This window comes from Hemitrygon akajei, unplaced genomic scaffold (genome assembly GCF_048418815.1).
Source record: "Hemitrygon akajei unplaced genomic scaffold, sHemAka1.3 Scf000057, whole genome shotgun sequence".
Classification (NCBI taxonomy): domain Eukaryota; kingdom Metazoa; phylum Chordata; class Chondrichthyes; order Myliobatiformes; family Dasyatidae; genus Hemitrygon; species Hemitrygon akajei.
The window spans coordinates 6,074,887-6,082,912 of record NW_027331943.1 but is presented as its reverse complement, the minus strand read 5'-3'; positions in this window follow the sequence as shown (position 1 = coordinate 6,082,912).

The window sequence follows — 8,026 nt, the reverse complement described above, 5'->3', positions numbered from 1 at the left end:
GAGGGATGGACACACGAATAAATCCCCACCGGTCACAGCCTTTTCACACTGCGAGAGCCACTGATCGATGCTCCTGATCGATCTTCCAAAACCCATCTTTTTCTGTGGACACAACAAAGCTCATTCAGTGTCCAAAACCATGTGTCTGGAGGTCTATCAGCGGACCTCCTACTTATCTCACCGCGCTGAGCCCCAGCTGTCTATCAAACAGTTCCTCCCTTCTCTCTCTGTAAGAACACAGAAGCTGACAGTGTCCTTGTAAAAGTGTAAACAAGCTTGCAGAGAAACCATAACACTCTCTCTCTCTCTCCTCTCTCTCTCTCTCTCTCTCTCTCTCTCTCTCTCTCTCTCTCTCTCTCTCTCTCTCTCTCCCTCCCTCCCCTCCCTCCTCCCTCTCTCTCTCTCTCTCTCTCTCTCTCTCTCTCTCTCTCTCTCTCTCTCTCTCTCTCTCTCTCTCTCTCTCTCTCTCTCTCTCTCTCTCTCTCTCATCCCTCCCTCCCTCCCTCCCCCCCACCTCTCCCTCTCTCCAACAAGGTGTTCGGTGTTGAACAACAACTCCCTCTCTCTTTTCAAAAACACAGTTCATAGGGGTAATTCAGGACCCCGTTACAATACTAATGAAGAGAGTGGTTTTAACTTCGAAACCAGACTCCGTTAGTGATCTATTGCTGCTGGTACGTAACAATTGCAACAACCCAGCTGTCTGAGGCACAGTCCTTTAAAATTGGTGAAAATGACCCAAAACGTTGAAAAGAGCAGGGAAGAAGGAGTTTAACCAACTTCATCCAGAGCCCTGAAGAACGTCACAACCACAGTGACCTCATCGTCTTATTCAGTCTGGAGAAAATCATGCAGGAAATTCATGCAGGTGTATAAGATGATGAGAGGCATTGGTCGTGTGGATAGCCAGAGGCTTTTTCCCAGGGCAGAAATGGCTAACACGAGGGGGAATAGGTTTAAGCTGCTTGGAAGTAAGCACAGAGGAGATGTCAGAGCTAAGATTTTATAAGCAAAGAGTGGTGTGTGTGTGGAATGCACCGCCAGCGACGGTGGTAGAGGCGGATACAATAGGGTCTTTTTAAGAGACTCTTAGATAGGTACATGGAGCTTAGGAAAATAGGTGGGTATGCGGTAGGGTAATTCTAAGCAGTTTCTAGAGTAAGTTACATGGTCGATACAACATTGTGGGCCAAAGCATCGGTAATGTGTTGTAGATTTCTGTGATTCTATGAAATTCAAGAGAAATCTCCTATCCGACGGAGTGCTGACTAGTTGCAACCTGTCATCTCAGGGAGGGGGAGAGGGGAACGGCAGGGGTAGATTTTCATATACTGATATGGAACAGAAACATGGGCAGGGACCAATGGGCCGAGTGGCCTCTCAAGCGAGACACGGGATTTGATACAAACTGATTTACCTTTCACAGATCCACAATATTAAACGCCAGTCTAGTTTAAGGCTATCATCAGCAGAACAGACTCCTCCAATGCTCAGTGACCAGGGTTCAGTCCTGGGTGCGATGAGCAGCCGCAAGAACTGCAGAATCTGACAGTAACAGTCCCTCATGAACCTGCAGCTGCCTTCAGTCACCGTGATGGTTAAACATTTAACACGGAGCTGATTTGAACTTCCTCCCTGATGTGAAGTTGCTGGTGTTGCAGCAGCTGGGATGATTGAGTAAAACTCTTTGCTCACTCCGGACAGAAATGTGGCCTCTATTTATTGTGAACTCACCGGGGCATCACAAGGTGGGTTAACTGAATGAGTCTCTTCGCGCACACGGAGCAGGTGAACGGCCGCTTCCCAGAGCGAAGCTGTTGGTGTATCTGCGATGGCTGACTGAATCCCTTCCAAAATGAGAGCCAGTGAATGACATCACACTGCTATAACGTCATGGTGATGTATCCAATCAGGTCACGGACATGGACACGTGTTCGGGCTCTCCTTGTAGCAAGAGGGAGCGTTGTCTTCTCCAGCATCTCCGCCTCCACGTTTGAGGATCGGCGGCATTCAAGCGCTGGTGAACTGACAGATTCAGCGGAACTAACGTGTTGTTGTGTTTGTGATTCCCGTACACAAATCCTTTGAATTTTCTACACTGTTGAAAGTTTACAAAACACTTCAGTGGGTAAAGGACAATAGGTCAGCTGAGATAATTTTAATCTTCATGGTGCCTTCTGATAAAAACACAGTCACAACTCAAAACAACTTAGAGGAACAAGATTTCATCTTCTAACTGGCCACAGTTCCGGAATCAGGCACAATATGAAACTCTCTGCTTCCCTCTCTGTATCAAAATGGATCATTCCTCCCTTCATCAGTCTGTAACTTGGCTCAGTTTGTCTGTCTCCTTCGCAATCTGAGCATGCGCCACACACCTACTGAGATCACATTGTATTTACACGGCTGTGACTAGAGACTTTCTGATTATTATGTTCCTCCTGGCATTTGACGGTGGTAAACTCAGAGTCAGCAATGGTATTGAACATCGGGAGTAGGTGACTTGGCTTTTTCGTTGGAGATCGATAAACTGCCGGTAGTGTGTGTCTGGATGAGTGGGTCGTTTTCAGACTGGAAGGAGGTAGAGTTTGGAGTACCCCAGAGACCAGTCCCTGACCACAGTTGTTCACAGTTTAATGTCCTGGCGGAGGCAGCGAGATGTGAGATGCCCCAGTCTGCTGGTGACGCAGAAAGAGTGGAGTTGGGGGAGGGGAGGCTATTCACATGCAATTTCGTAGCTTTGCAATCAGTTCATAGTGCACAGTGGGGCTGCAGTGGCGGGTTCCAATCTGCTAATTAGATTTGCTGACGGCACTACATTAATCGACCGAATCCCAAATAACGAGGGAGCGTATAGAGAAGTCATCACCCCGACACAGTGGTGTCAAGAAAACAACCTCTCCCTCATTGTGACAAAAACAAAGGAGCTGGTTGTGGATTACAGGAGGAATGGAGACAGGGACCAAATTCAACATTTCCAAGTCTGTTATTCACACAAATGCACATTTTAATATTGATCATGACACAATGTATTTTAAATATCGTCAATGACATAAAACATATTTACAGATTGTTACTGACAGAGAATTGTACAATTTATGCTCCATGTGTTATCTGAATGTACTTGCCTGTGATGCTGCCACAAGTCAGTGTTTCTCTGTACCTGTACCTTCCCGTACTTGTGCACTTGGCAATAAATTCAACAGGACCTGAGAAATCTCAGTGAGATTTGATTAGTGATGATCATCTCGGCAGCTCGGTAGGTCGAATGTATGAGACAGTACACTGTTAAATGCAAAACCCTGAACAGTGTCGATGATCAGAGGGATCTTAGACTCCAAGTTCTTCGCTCCCTGAAAGAGACTGCACAGATTGATCGGGTGGTTAAGAAGGCAAATGGCATGGTTGTCTTTATTAGTTGAAGCATTGACTTCAAAAGTCGGGAAATTGTGTTGCAGCTGTTACGAGCCTGCTGTCGTACTGTGACTGTTTCTTTAAGAGCGCCGGCGTGAGGAGGCGGGACTATGACGTCAGTCACAGGCTGACAGCGCTGACTGTGGACTGAACCATCAGAGAGAGAGAGCGATCTGCAGACAGGCAGTCGGCCAGTCTAAATTGAGAGAGTGAGAGCAGCTTCAGTTAGTCGCAGCTGAGGCTTGGAACTCTCCTATGCCCACAAGAGTGGGTTGATCATCGGTACACGGAACCACAACGAATGTGTGTGGCTGTGACTTCGTATAATCCATAGGAGTGGATTGTGGAATATCTTGTGTTAACCCTTACCTGGGTATGTTGTGTGGTAACCCCTGGAAGACGGTATTCCTGTGACAGGTCACTTTCGCTGATAACTCGTATGTGGACAAATTCAACGGATAAGAACTTCGTCGACGGTTATTTTGAAGTAACGGCCTTTTCTCTATGTTTCACCCTGGATTACAAATATTTCTCTCCCGTCCTTTATTCCGTGAATTACTGAACTTTCCTGCTTTACCATCTCAGGACTCTGAGCTTTGTTCCCTCAGGCTCGTTAGTCTGGGATTATATTTACACATATATGCACATACCACTGTAAACTTCCCTTTACTTCGTTAAGTTACTATATTATAAGTAGATACTAATAAAGAGAGTGGTTTTAACATCAAAACCAGACTCCAGTGTGAACTCTATTGCTGCTGGTTCGTTTCTAAAACGGTACAGTTCGTAACACAGTTTTATAAAACTAGTTAGACCACATCTGGAGTGTTTCATACAGTTCTGGTCGCCCCCATTCTCGGAAGGATGTCGGGGCTTTGGACAGGGCGCAGAAGAGGTTTACCAGGGCACTGCCTGGATTAGAGGGCATGAGCTATAACGAAAGGCTGGACAACAGTTCAGTTCAGTTCAGAAATGAAAACAGTTCAGTTTCCTTCGGTGGTTCCAGAGCAGAAACTCAGTCTGTCTAACATTGCCGCAGAATTAAAATGGGGAATTTGTTTATTATCATCATGTACTGAGCTACAGTGATAACTTTGCCTGACGTACCATCCACATAGATCGATACATTGCAACAGTACATTGAGCTGATTTACGACAGAACAATCACTGTAACAAAGCATAATGGCTGCAGAGAAAGTGCATTGCAGATAGACATATGGTGCAGGGTCACGTCGAGTTACATTGTGAGGTCGAGAACATTTTATCATTCATTTGGCTGATAAACACAGACAGAAAGCCGCCCTTGAGCTTGTCATTACTAATACCTGCAGGTCTTCTTTTTTTCTCACTTTCTCGTGGCACTAGACAGGGATGTCCTCTAAGCCGTTTATTGTTTAATCTTGTATTGGAGCCTTTAGCTATAACACTCCGTGAAGCTAAAAATATTTATGGTATCTCTATGAATAGAACCATACATAAGATCTCTCTTTATGTGGATGATCTTTTGATTTTATTTCAAGTCTTGAGGAATCAATTCCTAATCTTTTGGAAGCACTTAAAGATTTTGGTAAATTTTCAGGATATAAACTTAACTTTAAAAAAAGTGAATTGTTTCCATTAAATGTCCCTGTTAGTATATATAATGATATTCCTTTTAGAATTGTTCATACATTTAGATATTTAGGTATTATAATTACTAAAAAATACAAAGATCTCTATAAAGCGAATATAGTTCCTTTAATGGACTCCATGAAACAACAGTTTTCTAGATGAAATCCACTTATTTTTTTCTTGAATAGGTCGTATTCGTGCTGTGGAAATGATGATTCTACCTAGATTTTTATATATTTTCCAAAATATACCTATCTTTCTAACTAAAAAAAAATCGATCAAATTGACTCTCTATTTCTTCTTTTATTTGGAACAATAAGAGACCAGGAATTAATGTATCATTTACACAAATCTACAAAAGATGGTGGACTTGCACTTCCTATTTTAAGACTATTATTGGGCTGTGAATATTAGACAATTACGTTTTTGGTTATATTGGCATGATAAGATCCAAAAACCATTATGGGTTGATTTGGAATTAAAAGCTGTTAAACAATTTTATTTTACTTCAATTTTAGGATCTCCATTACCCTTACAGCTCTCTAAAATTCCAAATTTAAATCATTACCCGGTTATTAAACAATCCCTATGGATTTGGTTAAGTTTCGTTTATTTTAATTTTAAACAATTTAAGTTGTCTAGTTTTTTAAATCGAAACTTTTCATTTAAACCTTCAACAACTGACCCAATTTTTCTTCTATGGAAAAATAAAGGGATCCATTCTTTTACAGATTTATTTTGTGATGGTCGATTGATGAACTTTGAAGAGTTAATTAACAAATTTTCTCTCGCTCATACACAATTTTTGCAGTATGTTCAGGTGAAACATTTTTTACAACAATGTTTACCTAAGTTTCCATATTTACAAGAATCTGATTTGTTGGATACCATTTTGAAATTGAATCCCTCAATGAAAGGTTCCATTAGCAGAATTTATTTTTGTTACGAAACGCGAACCTATCACGAAAGATTAAACAAGATTGGGAGAGAGAACTTAAAATGACCCCTGTTAATGAAGATCAGCTTCGACTTTTGTAAAACGTAAATTCTTCTTCTTTATGTGCCAACCATTGTTTAATTCAATTTAAAATTGTTCCCCGTTATTATTTAACAAAGGAGAGACTATCTAAAATATTTCCTACTATAGACAAATGCTGTGATAGATGTGAAACTGAAGTAGCTACTTTGTCACATATGTTCTGGTCATATTTTTCATTAAAATCGATTTGAAAATCTTTATTTTCTACAATTTCTAAAGCTCTGAAAATTAATTTACAAACTAATAGATTGACTGTTCTATTTGGAATAGTTCCACATCATATTCAGGGTATTTCATCTTCAGATCTACCTGTAATTGCATTTGTTACACTACTGACAAGAAGGGCTATTTTATTAAAATACAAAGATATTTCTTCCCCTACATTAATTGAAAGGTTTTCTCAAGGAATGTTATGTCTTAGTTTGGAAAAAAATAGAAGTAGAACTTTGGATCCTCGATTCGATTTTCTGAGAAGAGGGGGTTCTTTTGCCAAATATTATCATTTATATTGAATTACGCTATATGGTTTCCTTCCAATTTTATTTTTTTTATAAATATGAAATGGCGGTTTGATGTTTCTTATTTTCATATTTAGATGATGGTCAAATGTGTGTTACTTATGTAGTTAGTGGGTTTTTTTCCAAGTTAGATGGGGTTCTTTTTTTCCCTTCTATATATATATATATATTTCCGATTTTATATTTTACGGTCAGTTATTTTCAGCTTTATTAATTGCATACGTATTAATCTATTGAAGTTTTGTATCATTTTATAGCTGTAGAAGATTCTGTACCAACAAAAAAAGATTCTAAGAATGAAAAAAAAAATGAAAACGACAAAACAATAACTGCGACAAAGCATTATAGCTGCAGAGAAAGTGCAGTGCAGATAGACATATGGTGCATGGTCACGTCGAGTTACATTGTGAGGCCGAGTCCATTTTATCATTCATTTGGCTTATAATCACAGACAGGAAGTCGTCCTTGAGCCGGGTGGTTCGCGCTTTAAGGCTTTTGTATCTCTTCCCCGATGGGGGAGCGCATTTGCAGCGAGAATGTCCATGTTGTGAGGATCTTTGAGTACATGGCCTGCTTTTCCGAGACAGGGGAAGTGTGGGAAGAGTCCATGGAGGGGAGGCTTGTTTCTCTGATGTTCTCTGCTCTCCAAAGTTATCTGCAGTTCCTTGCAGTCATGGGCAGAGCAGTAGCCGGACGAAGGCGTGAAGTATCGACAAGGAGCTCAGAGACGTCGGCCTTCACCCTGCCTTGTGTAGCTGGATCCTGGACTTCCTGTCAGATCGCCGGCAGGTGGTAAGAGTGGGCTCCATCTCCTCTGTTTCTCTGACCCTCAGCACACATACCCCACAGGGGTGTCTCCTTGCCCCCTCCTTTACCTTCTGTGCACCCATGAATTTTGTTGCCACCCACAGCTCCAGTCTGCTAATTTAATTTGATGACGACACTACACTGACTGGTCTGATCTCAAATAATAACGAGGCAGCCTACAGAGAAGAAGTCATCACGCCGACAAGAAAACAACCTCTCCCTCATTGTGACGAAAACAAAGGAGCTGGTTGTGGATTTCAGGAGGAATGGAGACAGGGACCAAATTCAACATTTCCAACTCTGTTATTGACACAAAATACACATTTTGGTATTGATCATGATACAATGTGTTTTATATATTGTTAATGACATAATACATATTTATAGATTGTTACTGACAGAGAATCGTATATTTTGTGTTCCGTGTGTTATCTGAATGTATTTGCCCGTGATGCTGCCACAAGTTAGTGTTTCTCTGTACCTGTACCTTCCCGTACTTATGCGCTTGGCAATAAATTCAACAGGACCTGAGAAATTTCAGTGAGATTTGATTATTGATGATCATCTTGGCAGCTCGGTAGGTCGAATGTATCCGACAGAACACTGTTAAATGCAAAACCCTGAACAGTGTCGATGA